This window comes from Cervus canadensis, chromosome 8, assembly GCF_019320065.1.
Source record: "Cervus canadensis isolate Bull #8, Minnesota chromosome 8, ASM1932006v1, whole genome shotgun sequence".
In the NCBI taxonomy this organism is placed as follows: Eukaryota; Metazoa; Chordata; class Mammalia; order Artiodactyla; family Cervidae; genus Cervus; species Cervus canadensis.
In genome coordinates this window covers 29,417,801-29,429,372 of record NC_057393.1, presented here as the reverse complement: position 1 = coordinate 29,429,372, position 11,572 = coordinate 29,417,801, and the positions used below count along the sequence as shown (strand labels likewise).

Genomic DNA, 11,572 nt, shown 5'->3' with positions numbered 1-11,572 from the left:
AGAAGTAAAATATTAATTCCAGGAAGAGGGAGCAGGACATGGCAAAAAACAGATACCTGACAAAAGGGCATTGGTTAAATAAATTATGAAACATTCATTTAATGGACTACTATGCAGAAATTAAGATTATCTCATAAAATTATTGCCATCAGAAGATGTTTAATAAATCTAGTTAAGAGAAGCATCCATTTTTAAAAATAGTATGTACAAAATAATTTTTAAAAATTACATATATGACTGCAAATGGGCATGAGGGAAATTTTAGGGGGAGGGAAATGTTCTATATGCTGACTGAGGCAGTAGTAACACAGTTGTATACAATTGCCAAACATCCTCAAACCATAATGCCTTAGAAAAGGAGACGTGGCTGTTGATGGTGTCTATTTCTTTCTTTTTTTTTTTTTTAATTTTTTTTTTTTTTGATGGTGTCTATTTCATAGAGTTATTCTGGGAATTAAGTGGCATGGTGCCTGGAACATAAGAAGGGCTTGGTCAGTGGTGAAGGAAAGGGTAATGGTGAAGAAGGAAAAACTTTTTCCTCTTCCCTTTCTAGGTTTGTCTGTTGTTCTAAGAATTAAGTTGACATGAGACAGATTAACAAGAGATAATAAAATTCAATTGCATACATATAGGGGCCCTATAAGAAAATGAGATCCAAGGACAGCTGTTACAGGTCTTGGGAGAAGTAAGCCACACCTCACCGGACTTGTCCAACCTCTTGTATGGGGTGTGATAATGGATGAGCTTACCTCTTTGATTCCACCTAATTCTTAAAAAATATTTAACTTTTTAAAAAAGCCTTTACTGAATTTATTACAGTATTGTTTCTGTTTTTATGCTTTGGTTTTTTGGCTGTGAGGCATGTGGGATCTTAGCTCCCCAACCAGAGATTGAACCCTCATTCCCTGAATTAAAAGGTGAAGTCTTAACTACTAGACCTGCAGGGAAGTCCCAGGTTCCACCTAATTTTAAGACTCTATGATTTTAAGTACATGAAAGCCCTTTCTCAAGGTGATAGAAGTTAAATTTTGTTGTTTTCAGTCTGTGGAATGGATGTCCACCTTGCCTCTTTTGATTGTCTAAACAGTATCCCATCTCTTTATGGTTTTAAGCACATCTATTTAAATTACCTTTATGACCTGGAATAGAGGAGCTTAAAATGGTCATGTCTGGCTAATAACAACTAACTGCATTTCAAAGTAGGCCTGTGGTAGAAATTTTATTATTATTGTGTTTTATTGAAGTACAGTTGATTTACAATATTACATTAGTTTCAGGTAGACTGAACTGAACTGAACTAATATAGCATAGTGATTCAGTATGTTTTTGTTTTTGTTTTAACAGATTATACTCCATTAAAAGTTATCATAAGATAATGGCTGTAATTCCCTGTGCTATACAATATATCCCTGTTTCTCTGTTTTATATACAGTAGTTGATATCTCTTAACTCCATACCCCTAATTTTCCACTTTCCCTTTCCCTATCCCCTTTGGAAACCACTAGTTTGTTTTCTGTGAGTCTTGTTTCTGTTTTGCATATATGTTCAATTGTGTTATTTTTAATTTATTTGTGTTATTTAGATTGCACATAAGTGATATCATACAGTATTTGTCTTTCTCTGTCTGCCTTATTTTACTAAGCATAATATTCTCTAGGCCCATCTAGGGTGCTGCAAATGGCAAAATTTCATTTTTCCTTAATGTCTGAGTAAAGTTCCATTGTGGAATTTCCCAGATGGCTCAGTGGTAAAGAATCTGTCTGCCAATGAAGGAGACACAGGAGACCTGGGTTCAGTCCCTGGGTTGGGAAGACCCCCTGGAGAAAGGAATGGCAACTCATTCCAGTATTCTTGACTGGAAAATCCCATGGACAGAGGAGCCTCACAGGGTCACAAAGAGCTGGACATGACTGAGCACACACACACACAAAATTCCATTGTGTGTATATATATATATGTATGTATGTATGTGTGTGTGTAACTGTATGCCCCATCTTCTTCATCCACCTGTCTGTTGAGGGGCATTTGGGTTGCTTCCATATCTTGGCTGTTGTAAATAGTGCTGCTATGAACATTCAGGTGCATGTATTTGATTATTTGGCTTTAATATGGGTGCACATTATATTTTATTATCTGTATCACTCATTTTGGCATTCTGCAGTATAATGGAGAAACTATTAGATGAGGAGTTAATAGGTCCTAGTTTCAAGTGAAACTAAATGCATGACTTCGAGAGAGGCATTAAATGCAGGAGCTTTCAACATGTGATCCATAAACACCTGGAGATCCCCCAAGAAGCTTTCAGGGATCTTTGAGACCACAATGAACTTCATTGTATTTCTCACTGTCACCCACTTGGAGGGAGTTTAAAAGTGTTCACTTAAAAGTGTTCTTGATTAGGAAATAAAACTTATTAATTATATTAAATCTTGACAGCTGAGAAATATCTTTTAAAAGTTCTGTGTCAAAAACAGGATGTATACATAGAGCACTTCTGCTATCACAAAATGAAAAAGCAATACTGTAAACATTTGAGTTGTAAGTTAAATTAAGCACTTTTTTCTTTTTTCTAATTACTTTTTTCATATAAGATCATTTTTACTTAAAGGAATGACTGACAGGCAAACTATAGACATTCAGACAGATGTTATTTTGAACATTAGTGATTGTTTTCATCAATGAAAACATCAGATTGTTTTCATTAGTGAAATCTAGAAAACAACTGCCAGTATATGTTCTCATGATAAAATTTGAGCTTTAAAGGAAAAGTTAGAAGTTAGGAAAACTTGTGTGTGGCATTGTGTTGGACAACTTCCCCCAAATTACAGACTCCTCTGATGAAATCAGTGGTATTATTAATGATGGTGATTTTTTAACATTGTAGAATAAAATGTGTCAACATTTTGGAAGATTTGCATAACTTTGTGAGCCAGTGTTTTCAAAATGAACAAAGAGCATTACAAAATCATGCATAGATAAAAGCTGCATTTGAAATGCAAGAGAGATCAATGGATTCTAATAAAAACAAAAAGTTCATTGATGTGGTTTCATATTCTGCACTGCAACTAACCTTTAAGTTGGTTGTTATTTTTCCATAAAAATTTGTTATGTTATCTGTTTATGTTAACATGTAATAGGTTACTTTTGACTAGATGGACCTTTGTTGGCAAAGTAATGTCTCTGCTTTTTAATGTGCTATCTAGGTTGGTCATAACTTTTCTTCCAAGGAGCAAGTGTCTTTTAATTTCATGGGTGCAGTCACCATCTGCAGTGATTTTGGAGCCCCACAAAATAAAGTCTGTCACTGTTTCCACTGTTTCCCCATCTATTTGCCATGAAATGATGGGACTGGATGCCATGATCTTAGTTTTCTGAAAGTTGAGTTTTAAGCCAACTTTTTCACTCTCCTGTCACAAAGAGTCAGACATAACTGAGCAACTGAACTGAACTGAATAGGTTACTACTTAGAGGTTATTGATAGGTTGTTGTTTAGTCACTCAGTTGTGTCTAGCTCTTTGCAACCCAATGGACTGTAGCCCATTAGGCTCCTCTAGTAGAGAATCCATGGGATTCTCCAGGCAAAAATACTGGAGTGGGTTACTGTGCTCTTCTCCAGAGGATCTTCTCAACCCAGGGATCTAACCTGTGTCTCCTGAATTGGCAGGCAGATTCTTTACCCTTGAGCCACCAGGGAAGCCTTAATGATAGGTTATGTGGGTTTTTTATATAAAGCCCATATAAACAAACCCTCTTCAGAGTCCTCTATTTTTTTTAATAACAGCTCTATTGAGATATAATTCACATACCATAAAATTCACCTATTTAAAGTGTATAGTTCAATGGTGTTTAGTATATTCACAGGATTGTGTAACCATCATCACAATCAATTTTAGCAGATCCTCACTAAACATTTACTAGCAAACTGATTAATATAGCATAAACAATCTTGCCTATGTTCTCAGGGAGGCAGAAAGAAAAGTTACTTTTTTGGAAGTCACTGCCCCATCCCCAGCCACTTTTTGCTGTCAACTTGCTAAACTTGCAATTAGTTAGACTCATAGCCTTTTTTTTCCACCTGAAGTGTTAAGCAAAATCTTCCACACGCTGTTTATAAAATTAATATTTTGAATATAAGCATGGTAAATTTCATTTTTTTGTTAATCTTAACTTTGCAACCTATTGAGTTTTTTGAATTCCCCAATTCATTCTTCTATGATATTAAATATCTCTCCCAACTTTGCTTAATTGAAAATAGGATAAGTATGCCTTCTCTGTCACAGATAAGAGGGTTGTCTAGGTCAGACCCAGGGACAGTGTGAAATGTTTTGAACTAATCTAAAATGAGAGATTCTTCTCCCCTGAGTACCATGCAATGAACAGATAAGCACACCTGACCTACCAGGGTCACTTAACTGTGTCCTCCAAAAAGTTCTCTTATTTATATCATGGGCCAGCCTCAGAACCAGAGCCAGTAAATAGCCAGTGAAAGGGAAAGAAAAAATATTCTAGAATTTGGTAGCTTAAGGATAATGTTCTCTGCACAAATAAGCAAAGCTAATAGGGCTTCTGCCTTTTATCCCTGGTGAGGGCAACACAGTAAGATGAAAGGGTAACAGAAATAGTCTGTTACCCAAGTGTTAACAACTTGGCAAGTGTCCATATCTGCTAAAAGGAGATGTACCCTGCCTGAGGCCATCCTTGTCTCTAAAGAAGGAGAATCTAAAGGAAGAAGGAGTAGAAGGTCCATTTACAATCAAGGGTTTTGGAATCAAGATATTCAGTGAAATGTAAGGAAGAGGAAATACATTAGGAGAGACCATCTGAGTCTCTGAGATTTGTAACTTCAGTGGAAAGGCTTTAAATTGTCCCCGGAGAAGTTATCTACTGATAACGGACTAAAGGTGACCCAGGGCTCCTAACAAGATCCCAGAAGGGCAGATCCCAGACTCAACCAGTGTTTCCCTTTCCTCTGTCAGAACTTTGGTTTGTTGAGGTGGTGGAGATACTGGGGAGAGGCTGGTGATTTATGAGATAAGACAGGGTTTGATAATAGCAATATTGGAGGGGTGGGGAATGTTGCAATGGGCTCTGTTCACTTGAAAATTCTTTTGTAGTTTCTTTGAATTTTGTTTTTATTTTAGACCTAAGTTATACATATACATAAAAGAGTCAAATAGTTCTATAAGTCTTGTTTTGAAAACAGCAGTATGCCATCCACATCTCCTCACCATTTTCTGCTCCACAGAAGTAACTATTTTCAACTCTTCTTTATTGAATTTATCAATATTGCTTCTGTTTTTTTTATGTTTTGTTTTTTTGACTGCAAAGCAGGTGGGATCGTAGCTCCCCAACCAGGGATCGAACCCTCATCCCCTGCATTGGAAGGCAAAGTCTTAACCAGTGGACTGCCAGGAAAGTCCCCATTTTCAACTCTTTTTAGCTGACTCTTTTGGCATTTACTTCTGTATCTCTAAATGACACACTTGTGTGGCTATCTGTTGGTATATAGATTTCATATACATTATTTATTGACTTCCCTCCATGAAAGATGAGACTCCCACCTTCATTATCATTATCACCACCACCACCACCACATTCACATGGGCTGGCAGGCTTCACCTTCCCTGTCCTCTCCAAATGGCTGTGTTCTGATATTTGGTTAAAACAATATTCAGTATTTATATTGCTATGACCATGTAAACATTGCTCACGTATAAGCCATGTGATATACCCATGATTTCTTTTTTTTTTTTCTCCATGATTTCTTTCTTGCACAACTTTTTGTTTTCTCTGGCCCTCATGATGACATTTTTTTCATTTAGTTTTCTATGTACTTAATCATCAGTTCAACTCAAACTCCCCATTAATTGTCTACATCTCTTCTCAATAAATTTGGTCATCTTAGGTATTCTCTCAGTTTCATCTTCTTGAAGAAATCTCCCCTGGAGCCGTGTCATCTGCTCTAACCTAGACTGGTTACTCTTTAAGCTGTTGCAGAGTTCTTGTTCTGGGAATTCTCGTTGGCGTCGTTGTAGAGATTCCCTTTTCTTCTTTTCTAGTTGGATTCCCTGCTCCTGCATCCTGTGTGACTCTTTTTCTTGGTTTCTTCTTTTTCTGAAGAAACCGATTCTCTATTAATCTCATGAAGAAGAATGTTCTTAAGATAGTTTCTTTGTCCTTAGTTTTCCAAAATTTCATGATGCTGTGCCTTGGTCTGGATCCACTTTCATTCAACATCAAGGACTTTGGTGGACTCTTCAATCTAGAAATCCTTGTCATTCAATTCTGATAAATTTTTTTATTATTTCCGCCTCATCCACTCTTTATTCTCTCACTCTAGAGTCTCCAGAATTGATCCTTTATTAGGAAAAAAAAAAGAATATTCTCTTTTATTTTCCATGTCTTTTTCTTTTGCTTGATTTTCTAGGTTTCTTCAACTTCACCCTACAAACTTCTATTGCATTTTTTAAAGATCTTATGATACTTTAATTTCTAAAAGTTCTTTTGGAGTTTTCCTTTTTATTGCCTCTTGTCTTGTTCTATGGATGCAATATTTTCATTTATTCCTTTAAAAATATTAATGATAATGTGAGGGAATATTTTCTTTCTCTTTGCATAGTCTCTTGTCCTCCAAGTTTTTTATTTTTCCTGTTTTTAGTTTGGGCAGATATATTTCCACACATAACTGATGATCCTTAGTTCTCTGTCTACATACAAGAGTAGAGCACCAAAGAGCCAATCAGAGGCTCTGAGCATGTGTTAGACACATTTGATTTCCATTGCACATAAGCAGATCTATGTGTTTCTGACTGGATTCTTTCTTTGAGTCATCCTTAATATTGTAGGTTTTTCCTTTTAGACTATCAGCCTCTGCAAAGAAGACCCCTTCAATTTCCTGCCTGAATAGTTCAGCTTGGCTGCCAGCATTTAGAAGCTGAAAGAGCAAAGAGGCTGACCTTCAATATGTAAATATTCTACCGAGCATGGGAATATTTTGTATAATATTGTGTGGTTTCTGTCTCCTGAATGGACCCAGATTGATATAATAACTCTTCCTTTAACTGAATCTGATGTTTCCCCATTAAGAGACCCTTGGTTTTACCCTGTCCAATGAATAAACCTCCAGTGTTATGTGTTGAGTTGAGGTACCACCAAATTTTGAACCTTAGTGGCTTCTTCAGTGTAAATCACAATTCTTCTTGGTTCTCCCCCACTGCTGGCTTAAGCTTTAGCTTTCCAGGTTCTACTAGGACAGTGATCATTTTTTCATCTGTTTTCCAGCTTCTGAACTCTTATTGTGGTCTCGTCTCCCATTCTTTATGTCCTTGTGAGGTTATGCCTCCTTTACTATTATTTTACTAGGGTTTAGGGAGGGAGCAAATGCATGTATTCAAAATGTCTTCCTTATCTGGAAACTTTTCTGTAGTCTCTCAGACCCTATTTATCCCACATAGATTCATGGAGTGCCTCATACTGCTTAAGCACTCGGGACGCATCAGTGAACAAAATAGAATATCCTTGTACTTATAGAATTTACATTTGTGTGCTTGTATGTATATGTGTGTGTGTGTGTGTGTGTAAGGAGAGATAATAAAAATAAAACCTAAATACATAGAGTATATATTAGGTATTATATAGGTAAGGTAGAAAGTGCAACAGGAGGGGAGAGTATGGAGAAAATGGAACCCTCCTACACTGCTGGTAGGAATGTAAACTGGTATAGTCACTATGGAGAACAGTATGGAGGGTCCTTAAAAAAACTGAAAATAGATTACTATATGATCCAGAAATTCTACTTGTGGGCATATATCTGGAAAAGACAAAAACTGATTCAAACAAATACCTGCACCCCAATGTTCATAGCAACACTGTTTACAATAGCTGAAACATGGAAGCAATGTAAGTGTTCATTGACAGATTAATAGGATAAAGAAAATGTGATATGCATATACCATGTAATATTACTCAGCCATAGAAAAGAATTAAAACCTGCCATTTGCAGCAATATGAATAGACCCAGAGATTATCATACTAAAAACAAAGTAATTCAAATATATGATATAACTTATATGTGGAATCTAAACAAATGATACAAATGAACTTATTTTTAAAACAAATTAGACTCAGACATAGAAAACAAACTTGTGGTAACCAAAGGTGAAAGGAAGAGAGGGATAAATTAGGAGAATGGGATTAATAGATACACACCACTATACAGAAAACAGATAAACAACAAGGACCTACTATATAATGCAGGGGACTATATTCAATATCTTGTAATAATCTATAATGGAAAAGAATTTGGAGAACACATATAAATATGAACCACTTTGCTGTATACCTCAAACTAACACAATACTGTAGATCAACTAAACTTTGATTTAAAGAAAGTGCACAGGAATCAGTAGTAATTGGCAGGGGGGAAGGTTGCAGTATTTATTAATAATAAAATGATCAATGTAGGTCTTATCAAGAAAGTAAAATTTGAGCAAAGACTTGAAGGAATTGGAATCATAAATATGTATATTCCTTGTTGGATGGGTTTCCACATATTGTCCACAAGTTTAGCCTCTGTTTATCCTTAGCTTAAAGGGAGACCAAATTCTTCTGTTTATTTTGCACCCTCACTATACTTGGCTTTTAACTCTTCAGAGAACCCAACTTCACTAGCTGCCTACATGCCTGGAGAGATATTTGGTCTACGGCCATACCACCCTGAATGCGCCCGATCTCGTCTGATCTCGGAAGCTAAGCAGGGTCGGGTCTGGTTAGTACTTGGATGGGAGAGATATTTGAACTTAGGGGCTAACCAGCCATATTCTTCTGGGTAAAACACAATTCCTGAATCTCAGTTTTTCCATTTGTATGTGGGAATGATGGTGAATCACTGGGCCTCATTCTCTACCTGGAAGCTAGTACCCATTTCTTCTAAGATTAGTAAAATAAACAATAAAAATCATGTGATGAGTATAACGTCTTTGATGATAAGAGAGACACAACCAACATTTTTTTTGGGGACAGGGAGACAGGGAGAAAATACTGAACTTATCTTGGACTTTAGATTTACTAGGGGCTTCCTTGATAGCTCAGTTGGTAAAGAATCCACCTGCAATGCAGGAGACCCCAGTTCGATTCCTGGGTCAGGAAGATCCGCTGGAGGACGAATAGCCTACCCACTCCAGTATTCCTGGGCTCCCCCTGTGGCTCAGCTGGTAAAGAATCCACCTGCAATGCAGACCTGGGTTCAGTTCCTGGGATAGGAAGATCCCCTGGAGAAGGGAAAGGATATTCACTCCAGTATTCTGGCCTGGAGAATTCCATGGACTGTATAGTCCATGGGGTCACAAAGAGTTGGACACAACAGAGCGACTCTCACTTCACTTAGATTTACTCTGGAGTATACTGAAGTAAGCTGGTTTGACCCTACCAATCCCACTCAGCCACCCCTCAAGCTCCCACCCACAGTTTTGCAGGCTGACTTCATGATCAATTAGCCAAGCAATATTCTTCCATCCAGGGCCACAATCAAAGGAACCAACTTTGAGTGCTTACAAGCCCAGTACTATGCTGGTGCTTTGTCTGTTGAAACTCACAACAGACTGATGAGACATAAGTTCCTAGCCCTAATTTCAAATAAGGAAACTGAGTGGTAGAGTTTTTGAAATGTGAGCAAGTTAACAAGAGAATAAAAACCCCATTTTATTTAGTAGGTATATTAGTATGGGTTCTTCAGAGAAAGAACCAAAGGGACTTTTACCTCCCCATCTCCCCATCTATTGACTGATGAACAAATGGATAGGTTTACTATAAGGAATTGTTTCACATGATGATGGAGGCTGAGAAGTCAAAACCTGCAGAAGTTATTATCTATGCAAGCTAGACACCTGAAGAGTGGGTGGTATAGTGCCAATGTTCCATAAAACATTCTGAACTGCAACTCCAGGAGGCTGTCTTCTCAGGCTGTTGTGAGTGTCACCAGGTGAAGCACCAGTATGCTATTCACCCATGTTGATATATTTGTAGTCATTATGTATTATGTAAGACTAATATTTCCTGACAGCTCAGTGGTAAAGAATCTACCCGCCAATTCAGGAGACACAGGTTCTATCCATGGTTCAGGAAGACCCCCTGGAGAAAGAAATGGCAACCCACTCCAGTATTCTTGCCTGGGAAATCCTATGGACAGAGGAACCTGGTGGGCTACAATCCATGGGGTTGCAAAGAGTCAGACACAACTGAGTGACTAAACAACAACAAGTGACTAATATTAATATAATACATGCAACATAGATGTAATATTATAGCTACTCATCATTGATAAATCTATAATTATTCATCCATTCTCATGCTGATGGACATTGAGCTTGTTACCAACTTTTTGCTATGCATATTCTACATCTGTCTCCTTGTAAACATGAGCACAACTTACTCTAGAATTGGAAGTTTTGGGTCACAAGATTTGGGTCACCAGCATCTTTGACTTTATTCGGTTCAGTTCATTTGCTCAGTTGTGTCCAACTCTTTGTGATCCCTGGACTACAGCATGCCAGGCTTCCCTGTCCATCACCAACTTCCAGAGCTTACTCAAACTCATGTCCATCAAGTCAGTGATGCCATCAAACCATCTCATCCTCTGTCGTCCCCTTCTCCTCCTGCCTTCAATCTTTCCCAGCATCAGCGTCTTTTCCAAGGAGTCAGTTCTTCGTATCAGGTAGCCAAGGTATTGGAGCTTCAGCTTCCAATGAATATTTAGGACTGATTTCCCTTAGAATTGACTGGTTTGATCTCCTTGAAGTCCAAGGGACTCTCAAGACTCTTCTCCAAACATCAATTCTTCGGCACTCAGCTTTCTTCACCATCCAACTCTCACATCCATACAGGACTACTGGAAAAACCATAGTTTTGACTAGACAGACCTTTGTTGGCAGAGTAATGCCTTTGCTTTTTAATATGCTGTCTAGGTTGGTCATAGCTTTTCTTCCAAGGAGAAGGCGTCTTTTAATTTCATGACTACAGTCACTATCTGCAGTGATTTTGGAGCCCCCCAAAATAAAGTCTGACACTGTTTCTATTGTTTCCCCATCTATTTCCCATGAAGTGATGGGACCAGATGCCATGATCTTAGTTTTTCAAATGTTGAGTTTTAAGCCAACTTTTTCACTTTCCTTTTTCACTTTCATCAGGGGGCTCTTTAGTTCCTCTTCACTTTCTGCCATAAGGGTGGTGCCATCTGCGTATCTGAGGTTATTAGTATTTCCCCGGCAATCTTGATTCCAGCTTGTGCTTCATTGAGCCCAGCATTTCTCATGATGTACTCTGCATATAAGTTAAATAAGCAGGGTGACAATATACAGCCTTGACGTACTATTTTCCCTATTTGGAACCAGTCTGTTGACTTTATTAGATATTAATAAATTTTCTCCCCAAATGGTTGTATCAATTTACAGTCTCACTAGCAGCACAGAAGAGTTTCTACTGTTTCATTTACTCACCAACACTTGATAGTTTCAGACCTACTTTCCAACATACTCTTGTAGCTTTAATTCCCACTGCTCTCCTTCATTAATCTTTG

The 11,572-nt window shown here is 37.6% G+C and overlaps 1 protein-coding gene across 1 annotated transcript in view; it reads left to right on the top strand.

Annotated features, from left to right (window-relative positions):
• WNT8B (Wnt family member 8B) overlaps positions 1-11,572 on the top strand; it is a 91,032-nt gene that overhangs the window by 5,432 nt on the left and 74,028 nt on the right. The gene's annotated exons all lie outside the window — the stretch shown is intronic.